The 25,423-nt window shown below is 41.9% G+C and overlaps 1 protein-coding gene across 1 annotated transcript in view; it reads left to right on the forward strand.

Moving 5' to 3' along the window:
* GPC3 (glypican 3) overlaps positions 1 to 25,423 on the forward strand; it is a 400,650-nt gene that overhangs the window by 212,796 nt on the left and 162,431 nt on the right. The gene's annotated exons all lie outside the window — the stretch shown is intronic.

Raw genomic sequence — 25,423 nt, forward strand, 5'->3', positions numbered from 1 at the left:
CTTCTACACAGTACAACTGCTGTGTACTCAGAGTCATTGCTTACCCAAAATGTGGAGGGCAGATCGGGCCATTTAGTCTGGCTTTAAACTCAGGAAATACAAAGCGATAGGGGTAATTGGTTTCTTTGGAGAATTAAACTAGGAAGGAGGACAGAGATGGTGCAAGCCGTGGCATGGCTACCCACGGAGCTGCTCTAATTGCCCCATTCACAATGTTAGCCATTTAAAACACATTTGCTGAGAAAATATTTTATAGTAAAATGAACAGAAATGTCCTATCTAACGATAGTGTTCTTCAGTGCCTAATTATTCCCTTGACTGCTTTATAATTTGAGGCCAGATTCTGGGGCCTTCTACAAAAGTAAACCTCACAGAAGCAGAAAAATGAAAAGTTGATGTGTTCGTCAGTTCCCCCATCTGATAGTGATTGAGGGCCCACTATGTGTCAGACACAACACAGGGGTGCCAGGCGTGTGGAGATGTCTTTAATAAGAGGAAAAATGAGGAGACAACATTAAAGACAGGGTATGGAAATGTTTAAAGGTTCCCTCTGATATTGGTCACTTGACGGCAGCATAATGAATCTTGAAAACGTGTTCTCCTGTACTCCTTCTAAATACAAAAAATAATGTGGGGAACAGGTAATGGGTTAAAGGCACCATTTTGATGGGACTCTAGGCATAAAGGTTAGTTAGTAAACATTTTATTAAGCAGCTGCTTTGTTCATGACACTCTGCCAGATGCTAGGTATTCATAGTTACCCTAGACATAGTCCTTAAGTCTTAAAAAGGTCGGTCTAGTTGACAGATGTGTAGCTGAATAAATGTCACCGTAGTGGACATTTCTCCCTGATTTGAGTGTTGGAAGGGCCATGAGAGATTAGCTAGTCCAATCCCATTGAGCTACAAATGAAGAAACACAGTTCAGAGAGGCTTGCCCAAAGTTATATATTTCATGGAAGAGGCCAAAGGACTAGAATGCAGGGTCTTCTGCGGCTTCAATCTAACGCTCCTCTTTCTACCATGCCGGTCTGTCTCCCATTAGACCGTCCAGACTTTTCATTCTAAAAGCTCCATTAGGATTTTGTAAAGATATCACGAACTTAAATTGGATCGTTATTTCAGGGTTCTGGACCTGCTGGATTTTAGGTGCCTACGTGCGCCTGCCTGTGCGCGTGCGCGTCTGCATGAACACACGGACACACGTGCAGGGGGAGTACATTTTATGTCATTATCATTCAGGAAGAAAGGCCTTGGCTGTCAAGAGGTGCTCAGTGATGCAGTCCCTTTCTGTTTTGGCCATTAAGGGCCTGATTGCTCCCAGCTCCAAGCTGGTTATGAGAGCGTGAAGTCTGCCTTCCCCAGGGAATGCCTGAACTAGAACAGAAAGCATATGTAAACTCTTCCTTGTTACTGGTTTATGACCACCAGCTCTAAGTAATATATCCCAAATGGTGGGGGTGGGGGGATCATTGGCCAGGTGTGATCCAGCCCACACTCCATACAGGCCAGAAAAGGGCTGGGCCATTTATGGGGCCGTGAGGGGAAGTGAGGGTTGGGTAGACTGCAGAAGTCTATTCATGTTAACAACCCTGCAGAATGCCCCAGAGCAAAAGCTGATTTAAAACTAAAGCATTAATGAGGTTCTGCTGTAGCACACTCACCTGCCTGTTGTGATAAAATGCAAAATCCTGCCAGTCCGTCCTGTTTGAGGTTAAGTTGTGGTGAGAGACCTCTTTGAAAATATGCTCTTTCTGAGTTCTGATGAGACAGCCTTTTTAGCCAGCTATGGGCCGTGCCGTGAGGCCTGCCATACTAGGACTTTGCTCCTTGTATTGGTGGCTCCCATCTACCCCAGATTATGAAGGACGTTTTGGTCTTCTAAATGAAGAGGGCACTATTAAATTTTTGTAAGTATGGCCTGTTAGTGCTTTCATTTCCCCAAGATAGTTCCCCAGCCGCTTCCCAAACTTAGTTCATCGTCGCTATCCCCTGTGGAACATGCTGAACAGACCCCTGGGGTCTGTACCTGGGGATTCTGATTCCACAGGTCTGTGAAGAAGCTGGAGAATTAGTCATAGAACTTACCATTTTAAAAGTACCCCCAATTGATTCTGATACTCCTTTGAGAGCAAATCCAGCCACCTTGTTCAGAAGGTAAAGTAAGGCCCAGAGATTGGGAGTGAAGGACAGTTATTGGCAACGCTAGGATCTCTGATTTCCCATCTGTGAAATGGGGTTGCTATATGGAGATGAATTGAAATGACAGGTGCAAAGTACCTGGCAGAGTTCAAGGCACGTGGCAGGTGCTTGCTTAAGCCCAGTCCAGTACACATTCTACTACATTTTTCTGAATGCCAAACGGACAATGAGTTCTTCTTAAACTTATTTTGAAGGACCAGGACATTTCATGTCATTTTTGTCTAAAGAGGTGACTAAAATATTGTGTGAGAGTGTGCGTGTATGTGAGAGAGAGAGAGAGAGGCAGAGGAACAGAGAGATCAAGAGAGACCGAGAAAGAAAAGGGAGGAAAGAAAAGGAAGGAGACAGAAAATTTGTACTGAAATGTCCAAGAAGGCTTAAATGATGGGACTGTAAATAGATCCGTCTTGACCCTTCATCTGCATTTGTGAACTAGGTTAAATATCATGGCCCCAAGTGAATACTGAGCAGGTTTTTTTTAATAGTATTTGGGTGCGAGCATCACTGTTAAATGTATCAGCACATTATTGAATTTCACATCTTAGAACTTGAAGCAAACACAAATATGTACAGTCATCAGTATGTACATTTTCAACATTGTTGTCGCACCACAACCACATTTTCAAATGTGACAGCCTTCTCTTAAAAAGGCAATTGTTTTTATCCAGAAACCATTTTGATTGTCGTTACCACATACCAGTATACAGATTAGAGGCATGACCATTGTGTATTTCCTATCCATTGATTAAATGATTAATAATCAGCTTTTTTGGTGTTTACTGCTCTCCCAGAAAGTTTCCCAAAAGTCTCTGTGGTTTCATTTACTTTCTGTACCCTACATACCCTCCTGTGGCTGTTTGCACTGTCAGTTTTCCATTTGTACTCATGTTCTTTCTTTAATGATTCATCTCAGAATTTCTCGGCCTCCTCTCCCACGAGTTCATTACCGTGGCTTGTTATATGCTTCACTGAACGCTGGGCAAAACTGCAACCTTTCCTACCACCACTCCTTCTCCCAGTCTTTCCTCACTGTGATAATTATTTTAGCATGATCTGAAATAGGACTCATTTCAGGAAACATTAATGAGCACCCAATGGCCGAGGCACCGCGATAGGCACTGGGACCCACAAGGAGTGGCAGAAAGATGACTTTGACTCTGTTACCTCACTCAGGGGTCACTTGGCGAGCAGGTAGCACAGGTAACACCTAAAGCCAGAACTTTCACACTTCAAAGTTCATGCTTTTAACTGTCACTCTGTGGCTGTCTCAAATACCTCCCCTCTGTCTTCACCAGAATCTCCATTCCCTGAACACAGGCTAACTCGGTTTTTACCATCTTATTTAATATCCTGTCTTATTCTCCACTGTTTTTCCAGTGGCACAATCAGGTTTTAGAATTCATTCTCCCTCCTTGGAGACTCTTGCTGTACTTTTTCCCAGTGAAGGACCAAAAGGCATGAGACTTTTAGTCTTCATAACACTTAAAGGTGCAGAGTAGTTTCTAGAAGAAGAAGGACTGTCTGTGCAGGTGAGGAAAGGGCCAGCAACACAGCTGAATGACTTTGCCTAGAATCTCTGTGAGCGGTGCCAGTGACGAGGAATTGCTTATCTTCCCGTGGTGATGTTTGGAATCTGCCTGTTAGACCAACGGATAGATTTTAATGCATTTGCCTTTGATTCTGCCCCTTCATGGTACATCCAGGTCTCCATGATGGCGTTTCCTCAGCCAGGGACATTGTGTACCGAGAACCTAACCTACTCCAGTATCCAAGTACATCCATTTCTTTTGCCAGAATTTCTGAAGATACCTGCAGCGAAGTCAGTATTTATGTGTGCTAGATTCTCTGTTGATCCTTGGCAATAATTCACTCTATCAAATTCTTACATTCTGCTGTCTGTGTGAGTGACTGTAACTCATCAGAATTTCTGAGTTTGAAGGCTGGGGTTATTTCTCAGGTGTCAGAATGTCAGTGTTTCTCTCCTCATGCTATCACTTTGGACTTTCATTTTTTAGTCCCCGATAGAGATACCTTGTCTGAATTCATACAAGCTGTTTTCAGCACAAAGTGGTTTCAAAGTGATTAAAAAAAAAAAAAAAAAACAAGTAAAGGCCTCACGACCTAATTAGTGTCTGCAGGTCAGTCTCTAGAACTGTGGTTAAGCGACTTTATTTGCATGAGGTCCATTTCGGGAAAGACAAAAATGTTTACAGGCTGCCATTCTTTCTTCACGCACAATAAAAATAGCTTTAGTGGTTCCCGTGGGGAGAAATATATAGTTTTTAAACATAGATTACCTACTTATTGAAGGGAAGCACACAATGGGAAAAAATTGGTACCACTTTTAGGCATTAAATGTTAATTTTGGGTGCGTTTCAAACCGCGGTCACACGGGGGAAGCTTTTGTGTGTGCTTCATCTTGAAATTGTATATTACAGCTCATAGTAAGAAATAAGGCAGGCCCATCACGAATCTCGAATTACTCACCTTTACCTTGGCAAGAAGTGGCCGCGTGATTACCAGTTGTTCTCTAAGTTCTGAGCCTGTAGAAAGAAGTTTTTTCTTTCTGTGGTCTGTGTACTGATGTCGCTAGACCGTGTCCTTGGGAACTGTGGAGGGTCACAGAGATTTGTACCCTAATTGCAAGCTAACAGGTCCGTTGGCCACACAGCTTCATGGGTGCTGGTTAAAGACAGGAGACTCCTTGGCTCAGAGATGGGAGACAGTTTATTTCAGAGCCTGGGGAGAAAGTGCCTATGTGTATATGACAAGCAAAAACCCAGGAGACCCAAGGAAAGTTGGCTAGCAACACAGGATTCCCCCCAAACTCGGGTGGCTCCAAGAACCTCTCGAGCTCACAGCGCTTTGGAAGGATCCAGCAGTTAGAGGTTGTGGAAGACGCCCTGACTGGTTGGCCCAAAGGCAGGGCTGCGTGCCGCCTGTTGGAGGGGAGCAGAAGGCCCAACTGAAGACAGAACAGGGGTCAGTTTTCCCAGCTCCTCAGAGAGCACTTCAGAAGGAAAATATGCAAGGGGCACCTGATGGCTGCCTTGCATTGGGGGTAAGCTCTGCTGCTTGGGGGTCGTCAAAGCCCCTTCTCCCCTGCTCTCTCTCCCTTGCTCTCCATGCGGTCATTTCTTTTCTTGCCTGTTTAGGCTCTGGAGTAAGGAGATTTGTATTGCCAAGCAGCTCAGCCGAGTGACATTGTCTCTCTCACCACACTTCTAAGGGGGTCATCCCACCCTAGGACTTACATGGAGGACTGATGGGTCCCCTGAGTCTATTTGAAAAGGTTTGACAGTCAGGCATATTCATCCAAGTGGGCAAAAGTCCACAAAGATCACACCCCATGACCTGATCTTCCAAGAATCTTTGTGCTCCCAGATGCCTTTTTTGTGTTGAGTGGCCAGAGAATGGGGCCAGGGAATGGGAGCACAGTGAGGGCAGCCTCGTCCCTGGGAGGGCAGACAAGCCCCCCGATGCTTGTTCTCTCTCCATCGCGATGCTGAAGCATCCCCAGAAAACATGGAGCCCTGTGCATGGCGTGATTCCCCATGGCTGGAATAAGGTTACTCTTGGCAACTACAGCACCACATCATCCACTGGTAACCTTGGCTTCCCTCCCACCACCCCCACCCCCCGCCACGTCTGTGCATTGTGCTACCTTGTTTAGGTCTCCGGCAACAAATGTTTTCTACTGGGACTGTTTCGGAACAGGCAGTCTCGCTGCCCCCGCCTGTAAAATTGAAAACATATTTTGAACACTAAGCGTGTGGACATGAAGTTACATTGTGGTACAGCAATTTCCTCGGGAGGGGGTGGTTATATTTTTGTTGTAATCAAGGGCTTCACCAAAATGGCCAAGACAAGGGACTTTGGGACAGATTTCTTCTAGTATATTGAAGCTTTTGTAAGATAAAATACAAAACTTCGTGATTAGCTACTGGCACAGTTTTCTGAGTGCCAATACTGGGCATGGATTCAGGCTCGCAGTTTACCACTCCTTTCCTTGTAGGGGGGAATGCTAATAGGTTAAGACAAATAATCTCTGTTATGGTGAAAGTTCCTTTGGGGACTGGGGTTTGTAATTCGTTAGACATCTCCAAAGCGATGCTGGAATGGGCATGAAAGATCTTATTGGGGTGATGGAATGTTCTAAAACTGGCTTGTGGCAATGGTGGCACAACTTAAGTCAATTTAATAAAAATCATTAAATCGTACACTTGATGTGGGAGAATTGTATGAATCCAAAAATACGCCTCAATAACATTGTAAAAAAAAAGATTTCATAAAATAAAAAACTGTGGAATTAATATATAAAGCATTTCAAATACAGCAATGTATGAGCACATTATAAAACAGCTAGTAAAACAATACTTGTATAAATATTAACCATATCATTCAAATAAATTACTATATAAAGTAAAACAGAAACAAATAAAGGCAAATGCTGGAGGCTAGAAGATCCAAAAAAAGAAGAAGAAGAAGAAAAAAGAAAAAGTCCCTTTGGGAAGTGTATAACCCAGCAAGGGTGCTTTCATATTTCATAGGGGGATGGAGGTAGCGGGAGGGCTGATGCAGCCTTCTTATTACCCAATTCAAATCCTTTCGGAAGAATATTCAGAAAGCGAATTAATTTTTCCTTTTTTCATTGCACTCAGAATGCCTGAAACAGATAAAGTAGGAAACGGAGTCATTATATTTGGGCGCTGTCTATTATCATTTACTGACTGAGAATCTATCTAAGCCTTGCTGCTTTTTGCAGATAATTAATTTTGTTCCTAAATGTAGGAAAGAGTGATTGTAATCAGTATGTTTGTACTTGCAGCCACAAATAGAGCCCATCAAAGATATGCAGTACAAATAAACCTCATAAAATATGCAGCCCAAGCGCTGCTTGAAGTTAATGTGCTTTTTTTTTTTTAAAGAAAAAAAAATCATATGTATGATTTTTGAAAGTCGTTCTTGGTATTCTTATGTAGTTAATAGATGAACTCCTCTTTTTCTAACTCAGGCCCACACTCTGAATTATTTTTATCGTGAAATCTCATAAACTTGAGCTCAAGGGGACTTTGAGTTGGCGTGGAAATCAACTCATCAACATACACATATTTCTGAGTTCTAGGTGTGGGTTGCTCTTTTGCTTCTAGAAAATTATGAATAATCAGATCGAAGTTGGAGGTTCAGGTTCATGGGATGAAACCCAAGTGCATGGCTGTTTGTGAAGGGTTTTGATTTGGCGTGGAAATCAACTCATCAACATACACATATTTCTGAGTTCTGGGTGTGGGTTGCTCTTTTGCTTCTAGAAAATTATGAATAATCAGATCGAAGTTGGAGGTTCAGGTTCATGGGTTGAAACCCAAGCGCATGGTTGTTAACCCTCTAAACTCTTCGGAAAGACTTTTTGTACTTTTGTTCTGACCGACCAGCAGCCTCTGTTCTAAGCCTGTCCCTTGTCCCTCTCCTTCAGAGTTGTACCTTGCTTGGTGTCTTGTTCATTTAGGCCCTGTAGTCGGTTGAAAATGTGTTTAATCGTGGTTCCATCATCCTGGGAAGCCCATTCTGCTTCTGCTGATTCTCTAATGCATTCCTTCTCCCGAGAAGCAAACTCACTCCACTTAGCAAAATTATATATCACCAGAAAACACTTCAAAAAGGTTATCAAGGGCAGAGCTCTTAGTCCCTGTGGTGCAGGTAGAGGGGGGAAATACTTACGTGTACGTGGGACCTTTTTGTGCTTCTGCAATTGCCTGCTGTGCAGGTACGGTGGAAATAACATCAGCCCAGGAATCAGAACAGGGATGCAGGGTCTCCGCCCTGCACGGCTGCAGGAAGGGGCCTGGGAGAAGTGCGTTAACCTGTACAGGGAAGACCATGACCGTGAGCGTGATCCCAGAGCACTTGCCATGTGCCACACACAGTTCTGGGTACTTTACACAAACTGACACACTAAATGCATGCAACAGTCCCAATTATGAAGGAATTCTCAGTGAGAGCCATTTTCCAGGTTTAAGAACCGAGGCAGGGAGACTTGCATGCAGTGCCAGCCCCGGGGCTGTTTCAGCAGCTCTCTCCACTGCCAGGTCTCCTGAGGCTCCTCTCTTGCCCCGGGGACCAGATCTGGTCTCAGACCGGGGAGACAGAGCCTGGGTCCCGCTGCAAGTGGGCATCAGCTGACTTGGTGGAAGTGTGGCAGGAGGGAGAGCCAGGAAGTCGCTAAGGGGCTTGCATCTCAGCCTGCTCGCTCAGTCTAATTCTTCCTGTCTCCACCCCGTCCCCCCCTGCATGGCTTCTAGAATAGCATGGAAACTTCCAATGGGCTGAGCTTTTTCTTCTCTGCTCTTCCTCATACTTGTGTTAATTTAATTAGATTTTTCTAAATCGGCTCGGAGCTCAGACTTCCCCCAGGATCAAGGGCCATTCCATTTATCACCTTTCCTTAAACAGAAAATCCATTCTTGATGATCTTGGGTTGAAAATATACTTTCAAAATATATGGCGCCTCCATTTTCCCCCTTTCAGATAAAAAATTCAAAGAATAGTGAAAAATGCCCCACACTATGGTTTTCTTACTCTGGATTAAAAGCCTGCAATGATCTCTTTCCAAACATGGAAGGAGTTCTGGGCAACTGTTTCTAATTTACTACATTGTCCCACTTGCCTTTAATTCTTCATCGTAGCAACCTTCTAGTAGATTTTTTTTTTTTTACAATTATGAACAATTTAGATCACATTTGAACGGGCTCTTCACAAGTTTCCTAGACATAAATTTCTCTAGACAAAAGAAAACACTTATTTAGTGCCCTTACTCCAATTAAAAATAAAACAATTGTGATAAATTGGCACCCTTGAACTTGACAGAAAGAAGGTATAGATGACTGTTCCATCTCCTTCCAGTATGAAAAGCATGTTAACAAGCTCCAGATCACAGAGGGTGGAAAAAGACACATGGATGGAAACATTTCTCTCACACATCTGTGTTTATCAAGTTTTAAAGTCTGTTTCCTCCCCGACCATTTCTTCTGAATCTGTAATCCATTGATTGGAACGAAATTGATGCATAACTCAAACTGCCCTGCTGTGAAAAGCCCCATTCAGAATGCTCTTGGCTCTGGTTATCATTGACCAATGAGTCTTCGAGATACCAGGAATAATAAATTATAACAAACACCCATTTTTAAGAGCACCATACAAGATTTTTCAGAGCCAAGCTCTGGAGATGGAAAGCTGAGTGAATATCCAGTACAGGAATGGGTCAGCTTGGTGTTGCAGGGAGCAGAGTGAGAAAAGGTCGTGCCGTAGAAAGAACTCAGACTCCAGGGGTTAAGATGTAACTCTCGGCTCAGCCATCCCTTGTGTTAGAGACCCTGGGCATAGTGCATCATCTCTCTGAATTTTTGTACTTTATCTGTGAAATGGGGGTACAAATGCCAAGCTCTGGGGGTGGGGCAGGGGTCTGGATGGCTCAGTGGGCTAAGCCTCTGACTCTTGCTTTCGGCTCAGGTTATGAGCTTGGGGTTGATTGGCCTGAGTGGTTGTAGACCTCTGCTTCCATTGGCCCAACTCTCAGTGAAAATCATGTTCCCCCAGATGTCCAGGTGACTCGATTCCCAGCCAGGCAGGACTAGTTGAACACACAAGTTTCCTAGCTGCTTGCAGTGGGCTTCAGAGAAGACTCATGAATAAAGGGCAACGTGATAGATCTAGATTCCCAGTGGGGATTTTGAGCATTTATCTTCTTTGCCTCGGGTTTAGTGCTGAAATTCTTGGGAGGGGAGGGAGGACTCAAGCCGTGTTTATAGCTCCTTTGTTTTCAAGTGTGTGTGGTACAGTGGAATGCTAAATTGCTTTTACTGGGTACCACTGTTAAATGATGATTAAATTTAGGTTGATATAAAAATGAACAGATATCTATTATATATCTTTGGGATAATTTAATGATATCCCCTTGTTTCAGATATTATTCTTTTATCAAGTCCCTAAATTTCCTTGTCTGTTCTTATCCATCTTGCCCACTCGGAGTCTCTTTCCCCTTTATTATGATTGGCAGTCACTGTTCCGATCCCTGGGATTGGGTTATCACTCTATTTCTTTTGACGGAGGGAAAGAGGAGGAAGCCAAGGGAGTTTGGGAACATAAAAGAAAGATGGGAAATGAATCACACCATCTGGAAATTTTTTTTTCTAGGTATGTGTCCTTTGCTGTTTTTTCTTAATATAGTCATTGTCCCAGTCAATCTAGCACAATACAGATAAGTCACGAATTTCAGATTTAAAAAAAATACGGAAAAATACAGGAGCATCTGGTGGGCTCAGTCGTAGAGCATGTGACTCTTGACTTCGGGGCTGTGAGTTCAAGCCCCATGTTGAGGGTAGAGATGACTTAAGGAAATTTAAAAAAATACAGAAACATACAATATATCTCAATTATGATTTACTTGCCGTTCTCCTAAACCAAGCATCTGTGTTAGTGTGTGAGGCTAGCATTCTCCCCTCATCCATGTAATCAATTTCTTACATGGAGTAGGTGTTTGGGTCTTTCTCTTCAATGAAGCTGAAGGGGAAAGGAGTTTCTGCTTGGGATAATGAGGAGCCGTTAAGAGTACAGGGAACATGAATCTCTACCCACAAAATCAGAAGTATAAGAAGAAGTACATTTATTATTATTTTCTTTTGCTTTTTAAATGATGGACTCTTGGGGCGCCTGGGTGGCTCAGTGGTTTGGGCTGCTGCCTTCGGCTCGGATCATGATCTCAGGGTCCTGGGATCGAGCCCCGCATTGGGCTCGCTGCTCCGCAGGAAGCCTGCTTCCCTCTTTCTCTCTCTCTCTCTGCCTGCCTCTCTGCCTACTTGTGATCTCTGTCTGTCAAATAAATAAATAAAATCTTTATAAATAAATAAATAAATAAATAAATAAATAAATAAATAAATGATGGGCTCTTTTTAGAGCCCTTTTAGGGTCACAGCAAAACTGAGCAGAAAGTACCGAGTTCCCATGGACCTCCTGCTCCCACTCCCCCGCCCCCACCTCCTCTAGTTTTAGCATCCAGCACCAGAGGGATGCATTTTTTAATAATAGTGAACCTACATGGACACATCATTATCACATCATTATCCCCCAAAGTCTGTGCTTTACATTAGTGATCACTCTTGGTGCTGTAAACTCTATCAGTCTGACGAATGTAGAGTGAGGCATTATAAAATACAGAGGAGTTTCACTGCCCCCCCCCAAAGCCTGCATTCTGCCTATTCATCCCTCTTTTACCTCTAACCTTTGGCAACCACTGTCCTTTTTGCTGTCTTTATGGTTTTGCCTTTTTTAGAAAGTCATATAGTTGGAATCATATGGTAGTATCTGGTTTTTTTTAAGATTTTATTTAATTGACAGAGAGAGAGATCACAAGTAGGCAGAGAGGCAGGCAGAGAGAGAGGAGGAAGCAGGCTCCCTGCCGAGCAGAGAGCCCGATGTGGGACTCGATCCCAGGACCCCGGGATCACAACCCGAGCCGAAGGCAGGGGCTTTAACCCACTGAGCCACCCAGGCACCATGGCAGCAGCCTTTCTACACTGGCTTCTTCCACTGGGTACCATGCATTTCAAGGTTCCTCCATGCCCTTTCATGGCTTCGTAGCTCATTTTTCCTAATGCTGCATAGTATCTCATTGTCTGGAACATCTTTTATATTTAAATCAGTTTAATTTCAACTCCAAATCTTTGTTCCCATTGTGTTAGTGGTAAATTCCGCCTCATTACCTTTTTAAAAAAATAGCTTTGTTGAGCTAGAATTTGCATAGAATACATTAATCAATTTACCCATTTAAAGTGTACTGTTCAGTTGTTCCTGGTATATTCACGGAGTTGTGCGTCCATCACCGAAATCAATACTAGAACAGTTTTAGCATTCCAGAGGAAACTCTATACCCATTAGCTGTCATTTCCCATTCCACCATTCCCCCGTCCCTGGCAACTACTAATTTACTTTCTCTCTCTATGGATTTGTCTCTTCTGAACATTTCATATAAATGAAATCCTACATCTCTGTCTTCTTGTGTCTGACCTCTTGCACTTAACATAACGTTTTCAAGGGCCATTTGTGTTGTAGCATATGTGAGTACTTCTTTTCCTTTTCATGGCTGAATAATATTCCATTGTGTGGATAGGTCACTTTATCAGCTGATGGACATTTGTTTCTATTTCTTGGTTGTTATCCATAGTGCTGCTAAAATCATACACATGAAACTCTTGGTGTGGATATATGTTTTCATTTCTCTTGGAAATATTACCTAGGAATGGAATTGGAGGTCATATGGGAACTCCAGGTTTAAGCTTTTAAGGAATTGCCAAACTGTTTGCCAAAGCAGCTGAACCATTTTCCTTTCCCACCAGCAATATATGAGAGTTCCAATTTCCACACATACTCATCAGCAATTGCTATTATCTGTCTTTTTAAAATTATAGCCATCTTAGTAGGTCTGAAGTGGTACTCATTGCAGTTTCAACTTGTGTTTCTCTAATGACAAGTGCTGTTGAATAATTTTCTTGTGCTTGTTAGCTAGAGATGTGTATCTTCTTTGGTGAAAGGTTTATTGAGATCTTTTCCAAAATTTTTAATCAGGTTATTTGTCATTTCATTGTTGAATTGTAAGCATTACTTATATATATTGAATACTGGACCTTTATGAGATACGTGATTCGCAAAGATTTTCTTCTGTATGGTGGGGTTTTCACTTTCCTAACAATGTTCTTTAAGACATAAATGTTTATGCTTTTGATGAAGTTCAATTTATCTATTTTTGTGTATATGGCATATCTAAGAAACCATTGTCAAATTCAAAATCATAAAGATATTACACCTATGGTTTCTTCTATGAATTTTTATAGATTTAGCTCTTACACATAGGTCTATAATCAATTTTGAGTTAACTTTATACATTTAATGTGAGGTAGGGGCACAACTTTATTCTTTTGCTTGTGGATACCCAGTTGTCCCAGGCCCACTTGTTGAAAACAGTAGTGTTCTTTCCCCATTGAATGGTCTTGACACCTTTGTCAAAGTGAATGGACCTTAAATGTATGGGTTTATTTCTAGACTCTCAGTTCTATTCCATCGATCTATATGTTTATCATTATGCTAGGACCATGCTGGTTTGATTCTTCTTGCTTTGTAATAAATTACAAAACTGTGAAGTATGAATCTTCCTACTTTGTTGTCTTCCGGATTATTTTGGCTATTTGAAGTCCATTGCAATTCCATTTCAATTTCACAAGCAGCTTGTCAATTTCTACAAAGAACTTAACTGGGATTTTGATAAGTATTTCATTAAATCTATAGATCATTTGGGGGAATATTGCCATCTTAATATTAAGTCTTCTGATCTATGAACATGGAATGTCTTTACATTTATTTAGGTCTTTAATTTTTTTCGTCGTTGTTTTTCAGATTTCGGTATACAAGTTTTACACTTCTTTTGTTAAATTTATTCCTAATATTATAGTTTTGTTTTTATAAATGGAATTGTTTTCTTTTTAAAAAGGTTTTATTTCTTTGAGAGAGAGAGGGAGCGAGAGAGGACAAGTGGGGGATGAGAGAGAGAGAGGGAGAGGGAAGAGCCTAACACAGGGCTCAATCCCAGGACCCTGAGATCATGACTCAAGCTGACAGCATATGGTTAACCAACTGAACTATCCAGGTGCCCCTGGAATTGTTTTCTTAATTTAATTTCTGCATACTTCCTTATTTGAATATAGAAATACAACTGGTTTTATATTGATGTTTTACCTGGTAGCACTGCTGAAGTAATTTAATGATTTTCATAGTTTTGTTTTATTTTGTTTTGTTTAGTCCTTGATGTTTTCTGTATACAAGATCATGTTATCTGTAAATACAGATGGTTTTATTTCTTCTTTTCCAATCTGGATGCCTATTATTTCTTTTCCTTTCCTCTTTCTTTCTTTCATTCTTTCATCTTTCTTCCTCTTGCTATTCTTTCTTTCTTGCCTCATTACCCTGGCTTGAGCCTCCAGTAGTGTCGAACAGAAATGGCAAGAATGGACATCTCTGTCCTTTTCCTAATATTAGAGGAAAATCCTTCTCTTTCCACATTAAATATAGTGTTAGCTGTGGGTTTCCCATACATACCCTTTACTAAGTTGAGGAACTTCCCTTGTATTCCTGGTTTGTTGAATATTTTTATTATCAAAATATGCTGGATTTTATCAAATTCCTCTCCTGCATCTAATTTCTTTCTCCTTCCAATTTTGCATGTGTTCTTTATTCTATTAATATAATTGTATTGATTACCAGATGTTAAACTAGCCTTGTATTCCTGGGATAAAGCTCACTTGGTCATGGTGTATGATCCTTTTTATATGTTGCTGGATTTAGTTTGCTAAGATTTTGTTGAGGATTTTTGTATTGATCTTCATAAGAGATACTGGTCTGTAGTTTTCTTGTAGCCTTTGGTTTTAGTATCAGGGTTAATACTAGCCCCTTAGAATGAGTTGAGATGCACTCCTTCCTCTTTTATTTTTTGGAAGAGTTAGATAAAGATTGGCATTAATTCTTCTTTAAGTGTTCAGTAGAATTTGCCAGTATGGCCATCTGGTCCTGGGTTTTTCTTTGTGGGAAGATTTAAATTGCTAATTCAGTCACTTTGTTTTAAGTTCATTCACATTTTCTATTTCTTTTTGAGTCAGTAAAGGTAGTTTTGCCATTTTAGGAATTTGTCCATTTCATCTATGTTATATCATTTTTGGGGGGATTTAGTGTTTTTAGTGTTCTCTTAAAACTCTTTTGATTTATATAAGACTGGTAGTAATATCCCTTCTTTCATTCCTAATCATAGTTATTTGAGTCTTTTTTTTTTTACTCAGTCTAACTAAAAGTTTATCAGTCTTGTAGATCTTTCCATGGAACCGATTTTTGATTTGGTTGGTTTTCTTTATTCTTCATTCTAGCAATTTCTGTTGTAATGTACTATTTCCTTCTTTCTTCTTGGTTTATTTTTAATGTGCTCTTCCTTTTCCAGTATTATAAGGTGACAGTTTAGGCTATAGATTTGAGATCTTTCTTTTTTCAAAATAGTTGTCTACAGCTATAAATTTCCCTCTATGTGTTGCTTTAGCCGTATCCCATATGTGCTGGTATATTTTCATTTTCATTAAGATCAAAGTATATTATCATATGCCTTGGGATTTCTTATTTGACCCTTTCATATTTAGGGTCTTAGAGACTACATATTTAACAATGTACTGTTTAATTTCCACATATGTGGTTACATAGGAGCATGTGGTTTAATTTCCATATATATGTAGATTTCCTAAATTTATTTCTGTTATTGGTTTCTTATTTCTTTCCATAGTGTTTGAAAAATATACTAGGTATGATTTCAGTGCTTATTCACTTATTGAGGCTTGTTTTACAGCCTAGCATAAGATTTGTCGTAAAGAATATTCCATGTGCTGTTGAGAAGAATGTATATTTTGCTGTCATAGCGTGCAGTATTCTATAGATGTCTGTTAGGTCTTTTTGGTTTATAGTGTTGTTCAAGTCTTGGGTTTCCTTGTTGATGTTCTGTCTAGTTTTTTTATCCACTATTAAAACTGAGATATTAAAATCCCCAACAATTACTGCTGAATTATTTCTTCCAGTCTTGTCAGTTTTTGCTTCATGTATGTTGCTTCATGCATCTCTATTGTTAGACACATATGTTTCGAAATGTTCTATCTTCCTGATGGATTGACCCTTTTATCAGTATAAAATGGTCCTCTTTCTCTCATAATACTTTTGATCAAATGTTTATTTTTTTCTGCTATTAGTATAGCCACTTCAGCTTTCCTATGTTTACTATTTGCATAGTATATCTTTTTCAATTATTTTACTTTCAATCTATTTGTATCTTTCAATCTAAAATATATCTCTTGTACATAGCATATAGTTTCATATATTTTTTAATCCACGCTGACAATTTCTCTTTTGACTGGAGTGTCTAATACATTTATGTTTAATGACAGATGGTGTCTGACTTAGGACGGTTTGACTTACAATTTTTCAACTTTATGATAGTGCGACAGTGACACGCAATCAGTAGAAACCTGACTTCAAATTTCAGTTTTTGCTCTTTTCCTTGGCTATCAATATGTGATATTCTCTTGTGATGCTGGGCCACAGCAGTGAGCTCCCAGTTAGCCACACGATCATGAGGGCAAATAACCAAAATACTGACAGCCATTCTGTCCCCATACAACGATTCTGTTTTTCCACTTTAAGTGCTGTATTCAATAAATTACATGAGATATTCAACACTTCATTATAAAATAGGCTTTGTGTTAGATGATTTTGCCCAACTGTAGGCTCATGTAAATGTTCTAAGCACATTTCGGGTAGGCTGGGCTAAGCTCTGATGTTGGGTAGGTTTGGTGTATTCTGTGCATTTTTTACTTAATATATTTTCAACTTATGATAGTTTTTTTAAAGATTTTATTTATTTGATACACAGAGAGAGAAATCACAAGTAGGCAGAGAGGCAGGCAGAGAGAGAGGGGGAAGCAGGCTCTCCACTGACCAGAGAGCCCAATGTGGGGCTCGATCCCAGGGCCCTGATATCATGACCTGAGCCGAAGGCAGAGGCTTAACCCACTGAGCCACCCAGGTGCCCAAATTATGATAGGTTTATCAGGATGTAACCCTATCAAAAGTGGAGGAAGATCTGTACTGATACTGTTAAATTTACACGCCTGTCATTTTAGGCTTTGTTCTCTATAGAGGTCATATCTTTTCATGCCTCTATTTCTCCTTTGCTGCTTTGTTTTCCCTTAAGTGATTATTTTCTGGTGTATCATTTTAATTCCTTTAAAGATTATTTTCCCACTATGTTTTGGTTATTAGTAGTCATTCTAGGGGTTACAGGACACAGCATGACCTAGAATCTACTTCAGATTGATACTAATTTAATTTTGTGAGGCACAGATATAATGGTCCTTTGATTTCCACTCTAGTGACCAAATAACCATCTACTTAATTTTCTAGAGTTTGAAGATGATCTGTCATGTTGCAAAGGGCCCCGCAGTGGTTCTTTACCATCAGTTCTGCCAACCCATTCCGACTCTCATTTGGTAGCCATCCGCTTTTCTTTTGCTCAGTCTTCATGGAATTCTAATTTGTCTCTCTCCCTACAATCCAACATACTTTATGCTTTCTTTTGGCCACATTACCACATATGTAATTTAAAATTTTTTAAAACCACATTTAGTAGTGCCTGGGTGGCCCAGCTGGTGAAGCATCCAAACTTTTGGTTTCAACTCAGATCCTGATCTCAGGGTCGTGAGATCAAGCCCCTTGTTGGGCTCTGTGCTCAGTGGGGAATCCGCCGGTCTGCTTGAAGATTCTCTCCCTCTGCCCCCTCCCCACACTCCTTCTCTCTCTAAAATAAATAAATAGGGCTCCTGGGTGGCTCAGATGGTTAAGCATCTACCTTCAGCTCAGGTTATGATGCCAGGGTCCTGGGATCGAGCCCCATACCAGGTTCCTTGCTCCTTGGGGAGCCTGCTTTTCCCTTTGCCTCCATGTGTGTGTCTCTCTCTCTATCTCTCATGAATAAATAAATAAAATCTTTTTAAAAATAAATCTTTTTTAAAACCCACATTTAAAAAGTAGGAATAGGTGAATTAATATTGTCTATTTCATTCAGTATGTTTGGAAAGTAGGATTTTGGCACGTGATCAATATTTTTTTAAATTGTTAAGGGGATATTTTATGTTCTTTTTTCCCTCACAGCTTGGGCTAGTCCCATTTTACGTGCTCAGTGGGAAGGAATCCATAGGGCAGTGCTGTATGTAAAGTGTATCTGAATTTCCTTGCAGTACTGACAATGCCAGTCCCTCCCCCAGAAAAGCCACTCTCTACAAATATACCTAAGTGCCCTTCTATCTGGCCTTCTGAGGCATGCCCACAAGCAAAAGGAAAGAACTCAAAACAACAATGTAACTGCCGTCCAGAGCACATGTTCAGGCAATCAAAAATTAATTTCTGGGAACTGGTTACTATTTCAGTTAAAGGTAGTAGTTGTTCATATCTGTGGGGAATACAGGGTAGAAATGTAGAAGCTCTTTCACATTTGCCATGGGAACTCTTGATACTAACAGGCTGGGTTGGATCACCTCCAAAGGACTGAACCAGAGACCCAAGGAAGGGGAAAGCTACAGAGACTAGAGAAATTTCAGCCCTCCACAGACCTCTCTCTCCCAAACAGTGTATTTTTTTTCTTTCTCAGGCTGGAGATTAGGAGGTGGTAAGATGTCTGCCCCAATCTCTCCCTGTATCATTTTGTTCAATTAGACTCATCGTAAGGATGATTAAAGGTTTCTTGTTACTTGCAAATTGCTTATTCTCACCTTACCTTTGCTCTTTAAGGAGGAGTTACCACTTACTTGTCCAATTCTTACATTTTCTTAGCCACTCAAGTCCATGCCTACCCTGTTTGCTTAAGATTGGGGACAGTCGAGCCGTACTAATTGAAGCCTCTGACTTCTTGTAATGTTACATGTGCTCTCTGCTCTCATCTATTTCTTCCACGTTGCTTTCCACCTGTTACTCTCTCGCTTTGACAGTAAGTGGCTTAGGCTTTAGGTTCTCTTTTTGTGAATTCCACAGCCTGTCATTCCAATCCTTTGCCTTGATGCTCCTTTCTTCTTGCCCGGATTCTGGGATCAGGTCCCTGAGCTCACAGTTTGTAGACCCTTCTCTGGGTCCCTAAAACTTGTGGCCTGATTCTGTGGGCAGATCTAAATTACCCACCTGTTTTTCCTTCCCTTCCTTCATTCCCATCTCTTAATAATGCATCTAGATTTCCCCGGTGAGAGTATTAGCCAGAAGCCCTACCCCATACCCACCTCAGCCAACTCTTCTGGGCCCTGGCCTTGGATTTCAAAGTGACAGTAGAAGAGGAAGAACAAAACACTCATCGAATGCCATTTTCAAGGCCATGTCCAATGTTCAAGAAGCAGCAAGTGAAGACATCTATTTGAGGAGCCTTCCTATGCAGGATGGAAGAGGCTACTGGCTGAAAGAGGAAACAAAAACTATCAGCCCGGCAGCTAGGAAGCCTTAACCTAGACAGGGCACACATTTCCTTTTTTTTTTTTTTTTAACGTTTCAAGCCAGAATAAGGAGATTTCGGTGGTAGAATGTGGCAGACAAGCCAGCGAGGGAGAAAAGGGAGGGTTGGAAGCCTGGCAAACAAAGCCAAGGCGCTATGACTGTCTGTTGTAACACCTGTGAGTTCTGGAATCAAATGAAAAATCCATAAATACTTCAAGATGTTTGCTTTGTACTGTTTAGCTAATTGGTCAAAAGAAACATCAACTCATAGGGGAGAGTGAAAACACTTCAGTGTCAAAATGTGGACAAATAGTCCAGCCCAGGACACGCCCACATACCCATAAAGGAAGACCAGAAGAGCCTGGAACTTCATTCTTGGGACGGGCCACACGGCATTTGCATCAAGTGGGGTTTCCGGCAACACCGCCTTGGGCAGCAGCCTCCCAAATCGCAAGGTCCCCTTAAGGGTCTGTTCTGAAAAGCATCCTATGGAAACACTGACCTTGGGTTAGATCTTTGTTTCTGTTACCAGTACCTCTCCATCTCAGATTCTGGAGAATGCTCTCCCTTTTCTTGCCTTCTCTTTCTCCTAACCCTTGTCATGTAAGAAACAGAAAGTTGTTTTTTCAACTTTTTGCTTTAGGCTTAGTGAATGCTATATTTGGAATGACCCTCAAATTCCTAGTCTAGTCTCCTGACTTTGAAGCTAAGAGTACTCAGGCATATGACTTGAGGCAAAGGATTTGCTGAAGACGAACCAGTTAATGTCAAACCAGGGTAAAACTCTGCCTTCTGACAAACAGGACAGTATTCTTTCTGTGGTACCATTCATTTCTTTGATGTGACATGGTGACGATGCTTCTGAGGTTTACTTTTAGAATTAGTCTATCTTCTTCTACCTAAAAAGATTCAAACTGGCATCGAAGATGCTCCTTGATTTTCTTTGCCTTTGATTGTTGGATCCCTAGAAATCACAATAGGTGTGTAATTAGTTTGGATTTCAATGCAGAGTTTTATGAGCAGTTTCATATGAAGAAGAGAAATAAAATAGGCAGAAGATGAACTTTTTTGCCAAGATATCTTAGAATCTGTGTTTTCACAAGTTACTTGAGAAATTCCTTATGAGGAAAGAATCAAATATAAATATGTAATTGAGGCCAGGAAAATCTTTGAAGTAGGGCTTTTGGTAGAAATAGTGATTAGAACCCCAGTTTTGTCTCGCCCTGCTCAGGCTCTTGCACAAGTCCAAGCAAATCAATATGAAAGTGTTGCTCAGAATGTGCCCCCTTTATAGCCAATTAAAGGTCAGTGTATGTAATTTACATAAAATGGATGGGCAGGAACAAAAGGTATCTGTTGGGCCCTGAGGAATGATTCTATTTCATTCACAGATGAGTCCTACAGAGGTCATTGAAAATGCAAGATGCAAATCATTGTTTTTTCTTTCTATAAAGCGTCCATTTCCCCTCCCCCCCCCCCCCCCGTTGTATTCTCTTGTTTGCATGCATGCCATAGTCATTAGTACAATTGAATTATAGAATGACCTACACCGTGAGACTGTTAGGCTGCTTGATTGAAATTATCTTTATAATGGAAATCAGAGAACACTTTTAACCTTGTTAGAGCACCACTGTACTGTTGATTAATATATAAAGCAAGTCATAAATTTCACAGTGAGCTATTTATTTCCAGACAATCTTGTGAAAGCAGTTTGGGCCAAATTACAGAAACTTTCTTCATACCTTTGTCAGGCTGACACTAATGATCCTGATTATTTCCAGGACTTTCAAAGTGTCAGTGTTAATTAAACTAATGCTTTAAAATATGGGTAGAAAAGAACATTTGAATATTATATCTTAAATGTTTGACAATGTGTATGAAGCTTCTTTTGTTACCTGGTTAATTTCAGAGACCTGAGTTCATTTGATAAAGTTTCTTTCCAGGAGCAAAATGTTTGCCTGATTCAGTGGCAATGACCAATATTACCAAGGTCACAGTCACCTCCATATAGTCAATGAGTATTTGTTGAGTACTTTAGATATGTTCTGCACTGGATCATGTGATATGAGTAAGAAGATGTAAAAAGGGAGCGCCTGGGTGGTTCAGTGGGTTAAGCATCTGCCTTCGGCTCAGTTCATGATTTTGGGGTCCTGGGATCGAGCCCCGCATTGGGCTCCGTGCTCAGTGGAGGGTCTACTTCTCCCTCTTCCTCTGCCCTTCCCCATCCTCCCTTGTGCTCTCTTGTGCATACTCTCCCTCTCTCTCAAGTAAATAAATAAAATCTTAAAAAAATAAAAGGTGTAAAAAAACTAGTACCTGCCTTCAAAAGAGTTCATGGTCTAGTGAAGGCTAGAGTTCCAGAAAGAGAGACGACCTACGTGTAGACATTTGAGGAGACAGATGAAGGGGGTATCTAGCTTAGTCTGGGGCGATCAGGTAAGGTGTCCTAAAGGACTTCTGCCTGAGCCAAGGCTCTTCCAGCCGCTGAAGAGGCGAGGGTTTGTGGGAAACACACAACTGGTGGCAGGGAAACACTGGCTTGGGGTTTAGATGGAGACTAAGGAATAATGGAGGCAAGAGGGTCTGTCTTACTTCCAGAACTCATCCTATGGCCCAGATCCCTGTCTTTGGCAATATTAGGCCACCTGGATCCCAAGACCTTGCATTAACCCTGGCAGAAAGGACCCTGTTCCCCTGCCTTTCCTGAGCACCCCTGCTCCCCACCCTATAGCTGCCTCTGGCAGCAAGAAGGCAACATGGTTGCTGGCGAGGTCAGGCCTCCCGCACTGGACCAGCCACCTGCATATACCAGAGGTTTGAAAACAGGAGCTCGGAAGTCTGGGAGCACCTGGATTCTTTCCAGAAAAAAAAAAAAACAAAAAAAAAACACAAAGTTTTGGTGGGGAGGGGAATTGATCCTGTTTCTAAAGAAACTGCTTTCTATAAAATTGTATCCTTACTTTTAGACTCCTATTAGGGGAACGTAGAACTAATTCAGAGACCTGAACATCACTAATCATTTTTTTTTTTACTTGAATTTCATAAGTAGTCATTAAAAAGAAAAAAAGGCTTCGTTGAAGTCACTAGTAGAAAAGCTAACGCACGGAGTAAAATGTACTCACTGTCTCAGATTGGATACACAGCTTACAAAGTCAAGCGATAGGCAGTCTGGGTTTTTAGAGGACATTGTTAAAGGCACTAGATACTCCACCAGGTGGCCTGGGCAGGCACGCTGCTGCCGCCGAGGCCACTGGGCTGGTCTGGAGGACTTCGAGCGAGCGGGAACGGTGCGCTCTCTACTATAGTGGACAGTCACGTAATGACATCTGGCTCTTGTTTAAAACGAACTAGCTTAGAAGGGTTTGCATTCTCCTGTTCTTTCCTCTCCTCCTCCTCCTTTTCTTCTTCCTCTCACTCCTTCCCTTCTCTCTCACCTTCTTTCTCATTCTTCTTCTTCAAGAAAAATATGCTGGCGAGAACAGATTGCCGTTTCCTTTTGAGGGAAATCCCACCACAGGGTGTTTTATCTCCGGAGGCGTATCGCTCTCGGAGGAAGCCAAGCCAAAGGAATCTGCCTTGAACAGGGGCCACTAGCCTGGGAGTGTGGCCATCTGTAGGCAGGGTGTGGGGGCTGGGTTGGGGTGGGGGTTGGAGGAAGGCTTGCGCCTTGCCTTTGCCTTGCCTTCAGGACAGGTTGCAGGACTCAACATGGAAACTCAATAAAACTTTCAGAAGCAGATAAATAGAACCTAGAAGGCTTGTTTCCCTGGAGATGGGGAGGCACCATATGTCAGTTTCATGTTTTTAATCAAAAGGCCAAGGCTCCATCTAGGTGGTAGTAATAAGTATTTGCTTTCCAGAGATTTTCATTGAAATGACAAATGTCTTTCCTTTCACTATTTCTCATGCATTTCCCCCCCGCCATCAGAGAAAAATCCAGTACAAAGTAAAATGCCCTGAAGAAGCTTCTGTAAGATAACCCCCTGTATGATGAGCTCTCATGATCTACCCTGTTTATGAGGGAGAAGTTACAGTGTTTGGTTGCCCAAGAAACATCAGACCCCAGGCTGTGGCAGGAGGGGTGCTGCATACGAGAATCTTAGAGTTTGTTTAGTCTGGTTGCATTCTTGGGCCAGTCACAAAGCAGAGAACTGGATTGGGGGATGGGGCATGGGGTGCGTATAGAGGAAAACAGATAAGTGTGGTAGGAAAGAGTCAAGAAGAAGAACATGGGATGCCTGGGTGGCTCAGTTGGTTAAGCGTCTGCCTTTGGCTCAGGTCATGATCCCAAGGTCCTGGGATGGAGCCCCATGGTGGGCGGGGAGCCTGCTTCTCTCTCTCCCTTTCTCTGACCCTCCTGCCTGCTCACGCTCTTTCTCTTGTGCTCTCTCTCTCTCAAATAAATTAATAAAGTTGTTTTTTTTTTTAAAGTAGCACCCTGTATCACCTTTTTAGATTTTTAGGGGGTAGGGTGAGAGAACGGGGGTGCAGGAGAGATGGGGCAAGGGAACCGCTGTGTATTGAGCTCCTTTTAAGTACCAAGCTCTGTGCAAGGCACTTCATGTAGCTTCATTCATTTAGCCCCCACCAGAACAAAGAAAGTGGGACTTATTGTCCCCATTCTACAGATGCATAGGCTGGGTCCTTAGAAAAGTTTTATCACATGCATTTTTCTTTCCGTCTGAGAAGCAGCAGCAGGAGACCTGGGACCTTGCTTCCCGGCAGGAGTTGCCAGGTCTGTAGCCTGAGAGCAAATACAAAGACTGGTGGGCCAGTAGCGGGGGGCAGCACACTGAGAGGAGCAAATGGAGTTCTTGGTAGGAAGAGCCCACGGGTGCCCTTGCTCGTTCAGTGTACAGTGTACAGGGCCACCCAGATAGGAAGTGACTCCTGTGCAGGGAGCATTTCAAGCCAACTCCTCACGACAGAGTAAACAGATTTGTAAGCATGGAGGTGGGTGGGGAGAAGGAATGTTCCAGTACACAGGATCAAGAGTTAGGACCATAGCGGAGAGTGACCGCTCGCTGGGAGGTGACCCCACACAAAGGGAAATGGGAGAGTTGACACATCAGACAGACGGGTGACTGAGAAAGCAAATGAGTAGGTGAGAGCCAAAGGCTCCAAGGAAGACCTCAAGAGCTTGGCTCCCTCTTCGGCCATTAATGTAAGGAACGTTTATAGGCAGTGATCCGGACAAACGCTAACTCCATAGCGTCATTCTACTTCCTGCATTTTGATTATATTGATTTGATTATTTGCTTTTTAAAAGCCTTCATTGACTCACTAATCTGGGTCACCTGTCCTGGAGTTGCCACCTGAAGCGTTGTCCTAAGGGAGGCCTGCCAGGAGCTCCTTTGCGGAAGAGTCAGAACCCCAAAGTTAGGGTGTCCTTCCGTTGCCAAGCCGCCCACGTCTGGATCAAAGCAATCCATTTCAGATTCATATGCATTATTAGCTCTGGCAGGTTAGCAAGACATGAGTCAGATAGTGTTTTGTATATTAGAGAAAACTAGATAAGCAAACAGAGAAGGAAGAGGTTGCCTTTATTAGAAAAGCAATCTTTTGTGATAGATCTTAGCGCCAAGCAATGAGTTTTTAATAAAACCGAGCAGATAGAGCACCCCTATGTCCGGCCTTGCTCCCCCTCTCTGGCTCCTGACACGAGCGAGAGGTCCGCTGATTTGTCAGTTAATCAAAAGTTGCTAAAGGAAAGTCAATACAGAAGATGCTGATCATCATCCTGTCGTTTTCAGTGACTCAATGAGACTTCCAGGCTCCCGGCTGCCTGTTCTCTGTGGTGGTGTTACTCGGGGTAGAACCTGTGCCCTTGTTCTAAAGGGTGAGAATCTCATTTTGTTTCTCTCCCTCTTGATAGAAAGCTGGGGGCTGACTCCTTGGAAGAGCTGGGAGAATTATTATCACCAGCTATGTGTAGCCAAGTGTTGCTTTTCCTCCCTCTCTGCTTCGGTCATATTCACAGTAATTCATTTCTTTATCACACCTGCCCTCCTCTGGCCTTCTGTCTTTGAGGCCCCGCTCTTGCTTCCTGGAAAGTGACTCCAAAATGAAGTAATTTGATTTTTCTTCAAGTGGAAACAGTATGTTTCGGGTGTCCCCCATCC

Source organism: Mustela nivalis (genome assembly GCF_964662115.1).
Source record: "Mustela nivalis genome assembly, chromosome: X".
Taxonomy (NCBI): Eukaryota; Metazoa; Chordata; class Mammalia; order Carnivora; family Mustelidae; genus Mustela; species Mustela nivalis.